At 35.7% G+C, this 13,503-nt stretch overlaps 1 long non-coding RNA gene across 1 annotated transcript; it reads left to right on the forward strand.

The window, feature by feature from the left end:
* Positions 1-2,075: 2,075 nt before the first annotated feature.
* Positions 2,076-11,667, forward strand: LOC126973147 (uncharacterized). The gene is made up of 3 exons (XR_007731270.1): positions 2,076-2,197; positions 5,466-5,741; positions 11,436-11,667. It is a non-coding gene; the product is annotated as an uncharacterized LOC126973147 (long non-coding RNA).
* The last annotated feature ends 1,836 nt before the right edge of the window (positions 11,668-13,503 follow it).

Below are 13,503 nucleotides of genomic sequence, written 5' to 3' on the forward strand. Positions count from 1 at the left end.
GTGTGATGTCGCTCTTAATACGCAGGGGTCACCGCGACGTGGGTCGTCCGCGGGGTGTGCGCGGGTGACGGGCGCAGAGGGGATTAACCAGGGCGGAGGGGATTGCGTTATTGATCGCGTGACCTACACCCCGGAGAGTCAACCGTGATACTGGGACAAATCGGTTAGATACCATAGCACAATTATTGTTATAAAAATCTACCCCTGTAGATTGGTAGGTATAAATACTCAATTAATAAATTATCTGTAACTAAAATATACCGAATAATATAAAACAATGGTAAAAACCTCATCTACTAATCTGATAACGAGAGAAAGATAAATGTAGATAGGTACAATAAATGCCAAAATTGTTATTTTTATTTTAATAACTGAGGTTAGAACCAATGAGTTTTTACTAATATCCTTGGCTGAAAAGCACTCTCTTCTTAGTCAATTTGAATTCAAATATAGAACACACATGATTGGTGAAATGTGTCACCGGCAGCCACGCCCCTATGTGACAGAGTGAACCAATCAGTGATGTCACCGCACCGCCCGCGACATTCTCCACCAATAGCGCGCGTCGCGTAGCCCAATGACACCGGTGACAAATGTAACTTGAAAGGTTTCCCGCCTTTTCTCTGGTTGGCTGCTACTTTTCTATTCAATGTATTTTTAATTCTAGTTGAGATTTGATGCTGGGATATTTAAAATGTTATGAATAAAACACATTTATTTTTAGTGAACAGTTTAATATTAAAGTTAGGCAATGGTTTGGGATTAGGTAGATACTACGGGAGATAATCTAAGATGGATGTTACAGATGTTAATTGTTACCTAATTCCTTTGTCGAAGTACCTTTATAGGTAGGTACAGACATACCTCCACTTTGGAGAAATTGAGCTTGGTAATTAATTGTAGGGTAATTGAGTAGGTAAGTATCTAGCTGCTTAGATATTTAATATTAAACAGTAGGTAGATAGTGGGCCAACCTTTCGACCTAGCTCCTATCAAGGGACCTATTAGGTAGCTGCCTATTAAGTATAGGTACCTGGGTAGGTAAGTACCTACCTAAGTGGGTATATAATAGGAGAGTAGGTACCTACCGACCTACTTAGATAATAGTTAGGTAAAAGTAAGAATATAAATAAACCTAAGTATTTAAATCTTGACTTAAGATTTGGAACTCGTAGGTATAATCTTTACATTTTATGATCGGCACCGACCTCATCTTCAGATGAATCAATTTCCTCACCGCGTACGAAATCTGACCTATGATGATCTATCTTGCTGCATTGGCCTATCAGATTCTCCTTCATCATAACAATATGTTACGTTTTTTTTAAAGTGATAACCCTCACTTCTAGGATTAAAACACAAATAAAATTTGAAATACAAAATTTTATGAACGATGCGGGATTCGAACCCACGACCTCCGGCGTTCCGTGCCGGTGCTCTAACCAACTGAGCTAACCGTTCAAGTACCGCCTCGTTATAAAATTTGCTTTGTTCTACTCTCATCATCTCTCTCTCTTTCTCTGATTCACTCAAGATGAACTCGTCGTCAATATTGTCTTCTAGCCTGTTCAAGATAGATAGGTAACACCTCCAACATAATATGCTGATAATTTTAGCAGTGAATTACAAAACATTGTTTATAATAAATAATGGGCAAATAAGGCTCACAAGAAGCAGGCTAGAGGCTCACGTGAGGCGAAGCGGTGAGACAACCGCCCATGGACATCATCAATACCAGGGCTCAAGAGATGAGTTGCTGGCCTTTAAGGTGGAGACTATCCTATGACAAAGAATATGTAAAAGTACAGAATACTCACTCCGCAAAATGTTGCCTTACTCGTGTAAGGCATTTACTATTTGACGTTTGAGTATGTTTGTTGCATCATTTTACATATTATATTGTAATTGAAATGATTTGTAAAACAATGTAAATGTAAATCTTGATTTAAAAGAGAGGCAATGACTTTCTTGTTACTTCATCTCATTAGCTCAACCCTTTACGAAGTAGCCGTAGATTTAATAAGAATTTTTTTTTGACATTCATAAGTGTCATTTCTGTGACCTACATGAATAAAGTGATTTTGATTTAATTTGATCTAAGTGTAGGTACCTAATGTGGTAGAAGATGCAGAAATAATCCAGTTCTCTACGCAGGGCTAAAGAATATACCTACCTACCTAAACTTTGATATCCTTAGGTAAGTAAGTGTTTTTGATACCTAGACCTTATTACAAAAATGATATATGACTGTTGTCGCCTCCATCTAAAAACTGCTGAATCACAGTAAAGCAATTTCCCAACAGATGTGGTCTATCGATCGCAGCCATATTGTTATGGGACATTCTTTGTTATGATATGCCTAATCTATACTTACTAGATGTGTATACATACATACCTACTCATACAAATCTTCCATTTCATTATCGCTTTATACAATTATCGCCCCCGCAACCTCCTTTGCGGGTGAAATTTTTATTAATATCCTTGCGGCGCTGACCTCTACTCGACGAAGGGCACGTCTTTTTTTATGAAAATAAGGGCCGAGACAAGCAGGACGTTCAGCTGATGGTAATTGATACGCCCTGCCCATTAAAATGCAGTGTAATTATTGCAATGCAACCAAGATTATTGAAAACCCCAAAAATTCTAAGCGGCACTACAATTGCGCTCATCACCTTAAGACATAAGATGTTAAGTCTCATTTGCCCAGTAATTTCACTAGCTACGGCGCTCTTCAGACCGAAACACAGTACCTAATGTTTAAACGTTACTGCTTCACGGCAGAAATAGGCGCCGTTGTGGTAGGCATAATCTTGCCGGCATAATGTATCAAAGGAGCCTCCCACTGCCTCTGGGCCTTATGGTTCCAGAGATATCGTGATGACATGCGAGTTAAAAGTCCGACAGCACCCGTCATCTGATAATCAATTTTCAACCATCAAGTGTCCCTTACGCTCATACCTATGTCCTCCCCATTTCGTTCATCTCAGGTCTGAGGCATATCTTTCCGGATGTACCTAGATTTTCACATTCAATAAGTGATTTTAAAATTGTATTTTGAATTCGAACATGAATTCCATAAAAAAACATATTAATAAGAAGAATCTTTACTAGAATACATACCTACATTATATTCATCACCGAATCTCACCGACAAAGCGTCTCTCATCAACGCGCATGACGTGACATTTTATTTTTTGTCACGCACCCATTGTCACGTGACAATTAAAGGCGGGAGGGACATCGGGATGACACTGATTGCGTTATGATGTGGATACGTAAGTAATTACCGCGGCATCTCTGATGCTTGCGAGGGCTCTCGAACCAACTATTAATTATTGAGTGACAGCGAAGGTGTAATAATGTTAAAGGGTTTCGTGAGATATTGATGACTTTATTTATTTATATCGGTTTTACTCACGATTTGCCGGTGTTGGTACCGACCAGTTAAGGTGACTTCGAGAGTGACACGTAAGGCTCCTTTGCAGAGGAAGATTTTTTTAAAGTTACTTTTGGTAACTGAAAGCTAGCTAAGTAAAATAAAAACTTTATCAAATTTTCTCAAAAACCAACAGTTTTCTTTTTTAAATTGAAAAATAATAAGCGAAACATTCAAAACTTTCGTCGCACTACATTTACAAAGAAGTTCTCTCCTATTCAGTTTCTAAAATTTAAGGGTTTCATCTGGTGTGTGTTTACTAGTTTTTTTTCCACTTTACTTACATTGTTTATGTTAATATTAAAACATATTTTTATATTCTCACGGTTCACATAATATTATAGAATATACTTTCTCTTTAAGCGAATATTGTAATATTCTTCTGAGAAATAAAGTTCTTAAATCCTAAATGTTGCTACTAACGACGGTTAAGTTGGGTTGGAGGAAATATTAATAAATTTTAGTTTTTCACTCATCATTTATTAGTCATCATTAGATTCCTATCTCGCCCCGGTTATCGCGACAGTAATATTAGTTCAAGTTCATAAATCTGAGAAAGGCCTCACCTAATTTGACCTGTTAGGCTTCCATCTTGAAGCTTCTAAGCTGCTTCTACTGAAAAAATCAGTGTTGGGTTATACCCAACTAATATGCTGAGTAGGAAACCTTTTTGGGACAAAACACTGCAAACACCACCTTATTATGTTGATATAGAATAAGTTTTACTTTAGTTTTTTCTGTGGTTGTTGATGTATCTTAGTTTTAAGTTTACCTGTATTTGTAGTGTTTATTCCAAATAAAGATAAACTTGCCGACTTACTAACTTAACCTTTAAATTTGTAGCCCACAGATTATTACAGGGATGACAATGTCCTTATTATGTTTCAAATTCAAATTCTGTTATTATTTATGCGCATGTTCTAGTTTTTCATCCAAATTATAAAATACGCTTAATACCTTCTTAGATCATTTATTGTAGAAAGACTGCGACAGCTGTGAAAACTTCGAATAAATTGAGGTTGCCAGCTGTTAACCTCTATTTTGAGCAATGCACGCGCACTATCACAAACTCACGTATAAATCGCGAGTGTAAGACGTAGCTTGTCACGCACACTAAACTTATAAACCTGGCCTGTTTTCATCGGTTGTCTAGCAGCAAGAGGCTCTATCTGGACGTATAAATTATCTACACTTAATCTATAGCCTTGATTGTTGATACCGTAAACTTTACGGCGTAAAGTCAAGTTTAAATTAAACGGTGATTAAGTTCACTGACACGGCCCACCCCGCGGCCGTGTCTCGAATTAGCCGGACGAACATACTGACGGACGCTGATGTCAAGTTGTCAATGTCACACTAAAAGCTTTGGTGCTCGGTATTCTGTGACCGGACATTTTTATTTGCGACATTAAAGATTTTAAATGGAGTCGCTTTCTCATTTGATTTATATGTTTAAATTACCTACGTACACACCACATTTTTACTGGTATTTTATGTTAGCTGCAGACGTTTTTTGTTTTTTTTTTTATGTCAGAGCTTAGATAATTTATTCGTCTAGTCAGAGCCTCTTGCTGCTATGCGACCCATGACAACAGGCCAAGTTAATTACTGTAGTGTGAATTGACTTTGTTTTAGTGTGCGTGAGTTGCTGAAAATAGAGGTGAACAGTTTGCCGCTATTTTTTCGGTATGTTTACAGCTGGCACCGTCTTTCTTCTACGCACAACCAAGCTGTGGAATGAGCTTCCTTGTGCGGTGTTTTAAGAACAATACGACATGAAGAACTTCAAAAAAGCGCCTTCTAAAAGGCCGGCAACGCTCCTGTGATTCCTTTAGTGTTGCAAAAGAATGTGGGCGGTGATCACTTAACATCTGGTTTATCCTACTCCTTTATAAAGAAAATGTAACTATCACTCATATTTTAACTGTGCTTTGATAAGACTCGGCGATGGATGATAACAGTTTAAAAGCTCTGTTTAAAAGGCATTTATTTTCTTAAAATTACTTTAGAATTATTTTTATTTCAGTTTTAACACTACCACCGCTTCGGAATTTAAGGCTTTCTAAGAGAGAAGAAACGGCGCAAGAAACTTTTTTCCCCTATTTTAATAAAACAATTTTAATTAACTGGGTAAATTTTTTATGTGCGGCCCCAATTTAATAAAACAGAGAACTGCGGATGGATGGTTTTAGAAGGTAAACCTGAAGGTCGAAATCGTGGTAAGCCCGATCTGACGTGATTGGACGGCATTGAACAGGACTTCCAGACCTTGGGAACCATGAGATGCGTGCGATTAGCTCAGGTAGATAGATCTTTTTCTATACCTAGGCACTAACACCTAACTTGTAAAAAAAATTATGCTGATTCGATGGATAGTAATAACGGTGTGAAGGCGAAGCAAACTTCCATTCGCACTTACAATGTTAGCCGGGATTACTGAGAAGTCCTCCAAGTAACCACATCATTTAAAAACCAATTTTTAAAATTTTCTTACCAAAACACAATATTTGATCTGATCCCTATCAAACTTTGCATGATCACTTCTTGAGCTACTACAAAGATTGCCTGAAAAAATCTGCAAAATCGATCCAGCCATTTTGGAGACTATAGATTATCGTGGTTGCGTGTGTTCGAGTAGGTATATGAGTTATATCTACCTATTCATAAATTTATAATATAACTTACAAGTTTGCGAGAGTCTTTCTAAAATAAACAACCTGTACCTATAGCCGAGTGGTTAGCGATCCTACCTACTTAGCTAGAGGTCCCGGGTTCGAATCCCGGTAGGTGCAAGCGTTTATATGATGAATATTGATGTTTTTTTCCGAGTCATGGATGTTTATATGTATTTATGTATATTGTATTAAATATATCGTTGTCTTGTAATACATAACACAGACTATAGGCTTAATTTGGGGCAAGATAATTTGTGTAAAAGTGTGTCAATATTATTATTATTATAAAATGGACAGACTGAATCCCGTGATAGTTAGTTAGTAAAATTGGTTGAAGGGTATGATATTTACGTATACGACGACAAAATATCATAATATGTTTCAAAATATGATGATTTAATTATAGAAATCAGAAAAATATTACAAAAATATATATTCCGGTAGTAAAAAGTAATTATTATTACCACGGGTAAGAAATGCACCAAGAGTTTTTTTTAAATATTACTAGCTGACCCGACAGACGTTGTTCTGTACTTTAATCAATAATTTACTGTTTTTTATGTATTTCTCAATAATATTTCATAACATCAAGAATTATTTCGTAACGTATTCTCCTTGTTGTTTTAATGAAATTGATTTACAGCAGAACTGTCAAACCGTGCGTCAATAAATTCTCTCATAGAAAATATGTCCATACAAAACAAATATTGGAAATAAAAATAATTAAGGGTCCCAAATCGAAATAAAAAGTATCCTATCTCTCAAGTTGGACTAAACTGCACTCCATGAAGTAATCCCGATTTAAATCCGTTAATTAATCCGTTAGTTCAGGAGTCCATCGCGGACAAACAACGTGTCACGTAATTTTTATATTTTAAGATTATTGTAAAAGAAATTGTAATAATAGGCAGGTATATAATATAAGATAAATATTATTGGACAAAAATACTAAAGATTTCAACTATAGAGAGAGAACTTGAGTTAGCCAGGGATTGGTTTATATTTTTGATAGTCATATATGCACATATAAATATTATAATAGAGTTATATATCTATAACTATTTATGTTTAGTGACCACGTTCAAAATGAAGTAAGTTAAAAATATAATAAAACCTCATCCATCATAACTGGCCCACTATTCGTCCTTAGCTTAAAAAAACAAACTAAATTAAAAAGTTATAAAGAAACAAAGGTTGCGACGCGCGGCGCCCGACTCTATAACGTTCACCCCCGCTGGCTTTCGTCTTATACAGGCTGTTGCAAGTTAATTTCCTAAATACTTTCAAAAGTCGGTAGGTACTGGGTCTTTTTCCCGTTTCAATAATCTACAATTACATCAGTTGCTTCGAGATCAAGTTTACAAAAAAATAAAGATCTTCTGATTTCTTCAAAATGATCCATAACTTTATAATTTAACTAGCTGACCCGGTAAACGTTGAAATGCCACATAAATAAATGAAAATTGCTATGAAAATAGATTTAAACCGATTCTTAGACCTAGTGAATATGTCCATGACGGAGGAGTTTGGCAACTAATATTGTGGCTCGAGAATTTCATAAAATTACATAGATAATTTAATAAATATTTAATTATTCTCTATATTGCTACTATATAATATACTATCGCTAAAATAAGCCCATTCTTTGCAAATATTTATCAAACTGTATGTACACATAGGTCAAATAATTATAAACTATAAACATTATTATGAGAAAATACCTGTAATATCCTAATCACAAGTCTCAATTCCCAAATGTATCAGTTTCAGTTTTTTAATTACCCACACTTGTTTGATGACAGCAAATTAATTAGGTTTGTATCTTTATGCATACTTCAAAAATTCAAAACAAATATTATTGCTATTATTTTTGTCATTTTTCATTAGGTAAATATTTTCCTTTCGGAAATTTTTAGTAAAATGAAAAATAATAATTTCAAAGTTTGGACAGCCTGTATAAAGTGCCCTCATAATCTTATATTTTGCCGGCGCATTGAATGTTTTTGTCGCTGATGAAGAAATACCATTGTTCGTGTCTGGATTAGTCGCGGGTGACACCGTTTGATAGTTATCATAAGACTCGTATCATTAGCTACGGATCGTTCTAACAACAAGTGTGAACAACTAAGGGTTTATCTATATTCTATACTTACAATAAACTGCGAACCGTTTACTTATTACGAGATAAAACTAGCTGACCCAGCAAACGTTGTATTGCCGATATTAAAATCGCGATACAAAAGTAACTATTGATCGTAGATGGGTGAAAATTGAAGTTGTATGTATTTTTTAATGCTGACTCATAATCAAACAAATTTATGTCAAAAAAAACTTTCGTGTGGACCACCCTTAACATTTAGGGCGATGAAAAAGATGTTGTCCGATTCTCAGACCTACCCAATATGCACTCAAAATTTCATGAGAATCGGTCAAGCCGTTTCGGAGGAGTTCAATGTTTAACATCATGACACCAGAATTTTATACCTATATTAGAAGATATCGGCACTTTTCGTCAACCTTGTGCGTGACTGTACACAGCTGTACGCCTCGTACCACAAAAATCAGAACGCGCGGGAATATTTTTATTCAAAATATGATATAAATATCACTTATTGAAAGTCAAAAACTATGATCTGATCTCAAATCTACAATTTACCAGTGGGAGGCTCCTTTGCACAGGATACCGGCTTGATTATGGGTACTACAACGGCACCTATTTCTGCCGTGAAGCAGGAATGTGTAAGCATTACTGTGTTTCGGCCTGAAGGGCGCCGCAGCTAGTGAAATGACTAGCAAATAAGACTTAGCATCTTACGTCTCAAGGTGACGAGCGCAATTGTAGTGCCGCTCAGAATTTTTGGGGTGTTTTAAGATTCCTAAGCGGCATTGCATTGTAATGGGCAGGGCGTATCAATTACCATCAGCTGAACGTCCTGCTCGTCCCGTCCCTATTTTCATTAAAAAAAATATTAATGATTCATATTGTATGTTCAGTTTTCGCCGTAAAGACGCTAGTAAAAATTTATTTTGGAAAATCCGTTCTTAGCTGACCTCTACTCGGAGGAAAGAATATTCCTACCAAATTTCAAGTCTTTAGCTCTAATGGTTCCAAAGATATCGTAATGAGTGACTATACCTATACGTGGAAATCTCTTTTATATACTTATATATAGATGAGGCTAATATGTGAATATTAAAAATGTCATCGAAAACTAATAATAGAACCATTTAAACCACAACAGTGTGTGCCTTATATTATGAGTTTTGATCGACTAACAATGAATGATTATAGTTTTTAGGTATCGTCATTTATTTATCGAAAATAGAATCTGTATATTATGGAAATACTATTAGGTACATTATAAGTACATAATATGTATTTTCGATTGATAATAAACCAAATTTCTGAGTAACACAACACACACATTGTCAGTATTTAACGGTTCGTTTTAAAGTAACGACCAGTAACAGTGTGTCTCGGCCTAATCGTGCGATAATCGAGCAGTTTTTAATCGATACACTTAATCGATTTGGCCTCATGTCGGCGCCTTTGTACTTGGACAGGTGGAAATGCGACTATTTTTTGTTAAACTAAAATTGAATGTCAAATGTCTTCCATGGATTCGTAATTGTCTCTGGTATTAGAAGGGTTTGGGCTTGCGTTTTCGTTTGAAGTGTGCCGTAATAAACAGTTGTAACGTGTACATGTTATGGAATAGGAGGACAAACGAGCGTACGGGTCACCTGTTGTTAAGTGATCACCCCGCCCACATTCTCTTGCAACACCAGAGGAATCACAAGAGCGTTACCGGTCTTTAAGGAAGGTGTACGCGCTTTTTTTGAAGGTAACCATGTCGTATCGTCCCGGAAACACCGCACAAGGAAGCTCATTCCACAGCTTTGTAGTACGTGGAAGAAAGCTCCCTGAAAACCGCACTGTGGAGGACCGCCACACATACAGATGGTGGGGATGATATCCTAACTAGTGGCGTGTCGTGCGAAGGTGGAATTCGGCGGCAGGAATCAGGTTAAACAGCTCTTCGGAACACTCCCCGTGATAAATGCGGTAGAAGACACACAACGAAGCGACATGCAAGAAGACTGCAAGACATAAAGGCGCGTCTATTAGATATTTTTATCTAAAATATTTTATTGGTTTAGTAGGACAAATCATGACCGGCAGAATATAATGACTCAGACTATATTGGTCAGGTAGATCGCGTTCGCTCGTTAATTCCTGTAATCCTACAGAAAGAATCTAGGCTAGCTATGAAGTAAACAACTTTGTATGAATGAACAAACCTCGTCTACTCCCATGATTGTGTTGTATTTCCAAAATGTTTAAAAAATAGTAAACAAATCCTTGAACTAATTAAACTGGATACAAAATAGCAATAAATTTGTTATGAGATAAGTTTTTAAAATGACGTCCGGAAATTATTTTAAAAACAAAGCGATATGTCGCTCCGCCCGCAAGCAATTTGGTTGCGTATGCGCACACGGTTCCCACGTTTGTGTAGGGATACTATGATTTACTATTAACGTGGGACATGAGCTAATGGAATCATTATACTGGAATTTAGTATTTTTTATATTTTACAAGTTTATAAATAATAAAGTGAGTGTATTAATAACAAAATTTTTACATTTATTATTTGGATAAAATCATATTATGTATTTATTCGCTGACTCACCGTATTACTTGTTCACGGGTGATTAAAGTTGATAGGAGGTGAAAACGTAGTGTATCAACTTGTCCATTGTATTTGCAGCAGGTGGATAGGATTTGTCAAAATAAACTACTAGTGTCTTTGTATTATTTTGTAAAATGTTTAATTTTGGGGTTTTAAATGAGATGATGGGGCTCGATGTATCTTATGAGAAAGCTATAGTTTTAAAATAATTGTTGGCTGATTGAAATGGGAAACAATTTTATTTCATTTATATACTTAACAATTTAATATATGAATTAATATATGGGAAACTATCTTGATATTATTGTTTTAAGCAGAAGTAGCATAATGATGTAGTAAAACAAGGACTACGTATTATATTAAATTATTTAGAAAAAAAATCCATTTATCCACAAATTAAATCAGCTTTAGTAACAATTATTGATTGATGTGGCAAGTTGTTATCATCATACTCTTCACGATTCTACATCTGCAGCATTCTTGGAATAGATTATTTTGATCTTATTTAGATTGAATTTGTATACTTTAAAGTAAATAGTTTTAATATTGTATTTATACTAAAGTTCTTCAGTGAAATCAGTAAAACTATTTTATGATTAATGGAGTGTAATGTCCTGTTAATTTCAGAACACACAGACACCCCAGTGGACAGCCGGTATAACGCGATGGGCGTCATCTCCACAGCACGGCCGATTATTGAGTCGGGACCGCTTATTATAATTAACAGCTTGCCCCAACATTATGTACGTGGATTGTGGACCCGAATCATGTATCTATAGTTCTTTGACAATATTATAATTATCAACCTCTCTTGTTCAAAGTTAACGCATGTAGAAACTAATTAAACAAAATCGTTGTATCTGTTAGTTTCAATATTACAAAAACAGTTTATTTTTTTATATATAATGAATGATTACAAGCCTTTTTTTCCAGAAAATCTCTGAAACAGCTGGATTAGTTCTGACGAGACCTTTACATTACGTAATCATGTTTCCATATCAAAAAAAAGCCCATGAAATTGTGAATATTTGAATAAACAAACTTATAAACATACCATTTAAGTGCTGCAGGATTCACTTAGCTCCTCTTATTCAAGTTCAACTTCAAGCAATAGTGAGTAGACTCTTAGGAGTCTGCACCTTTCTAAAAGTCAAAAAAGTTACTACTGGCCTATATTGAATTGCGTGTGATTATTAAGTAACTTTGCTTGAAAAAAATTAGCAGGAAATAAGTTAGTCAAGATTTGCAGGATACTATAGGTTCAAATGCCGGTGGGTGTTTCTTACCGTATTCTGCAGCTGCACATGTGATGCGCTGAATTTAAACTTAAAAGAGCATCCACCAGAGATGACCCTCAACGGATGAAAAAAGTAAATTTCAAAGTGTCCGAAAAATGATTTAAAAAATTAAATAAATGTTTTAGCAGATCGTCGTTTCACAGTAGATATGTCTTATAACCGAGAAAGTAAGCATTTCAAATATAGCATTTTACACAAACGCAAAATAATAAAAACTACCGCACGCTGGTTTCCCAGAATGCTTCATCATCATTTCAGCCGGAAGACGTCCACTGCTGGACAAAGGCCTCCCCCAAATATTGCCATGACGCCAGAATGCTTAGCGATGCAAAAAGTGAATTTCCAAGGTTGAAGGATTATTTAAAAGGACAATGATTAGTACATGTTTAAAGATGTCGCTGTGGTACAAGATGTTTGAATTGTGCAGGATGACGAGTTTTATAAGAAAGGAATATTAAGTTTAAAAAAAAATTCAAGTGTAATTAGTTAAAAGGTGACTATATGGTAAAATAATGTAAGGTATTAAACCTTACATTATTTTACTAAAAGCTAGTGGCAACAAACGTATTCTCAATTTGTAAAATTTCAAATATACAAGTATTCTCAATTAAAAACATTGATGACTCAAAAACAAAAATATTATATTCATCAAACAAACATTTGCAACTACCGTGTCTTGAACCTGGGATTCCTAACTCAGTAGTAAGTGTCAGACATGGGCTGTACGAGTCAAATAATTATTCATGGAATTAAAAACATACTTTAAAAACATAATCCCAGGTGGGAAATTTAAAAATACAAAAAAAAATTTTGTTTTGTATAATATAGGTGAAGCATAGCCTACCAAGAAATAAAACTTTATATAATAAATAAACTACTCTAGTAAACTTTATACTTACTGATCTTAATCATGTTATGCGAGACAAGTTTACTCCAAAGAGTGTAACTGCATACTCATAAAATAAATTGCTCAACCTGCCTTAAGTTTTCACATCATTAAAATGTGTCTAAACATTACAATGCCACATATTCCACTCTGAATATCCATAAATAATAGAATAGAGATACGTATCCGAAATGGAGTGCTCAGAGGAGCTGTTCGGGTTAATTCCACCACCGGACATTACGTGCACAGTACCATCCGCATCACGTAGACGTCTGGCATTCCACAACCGCGCGTTTTGTTAGAAATTTCTTGCCTCGCGCAGTCACTTTGTGGAATCAACTACCGGCAGCGGTCTTCCCGAACAGATACGACTTAGGGACCTTCAAGAAAAAAGCATACTCCCACCTTAAAGGCCGGCAACGCATTTCTTGACACACCTGTTGTTGCGGATGCCCATGGGTGGTTGCCTCACCTCTCCCCATTCCGTGAGCCTCTTGCCCGTTTGCCCACT

Source organism: Leptidea sinapis, chromosome 28 (assembly GCF_905404315.1).
Source record: "Leptidea sinapis chromosome 28, ilLepSina1.1, whole genome shotgun sequence".
Taxonomy (NCBI): Eukaryota; Metazoa; Arthropoda; class Insecta; order Lepidoptera; family Pieridae; genus Leptidea; species Leptidea sinapis.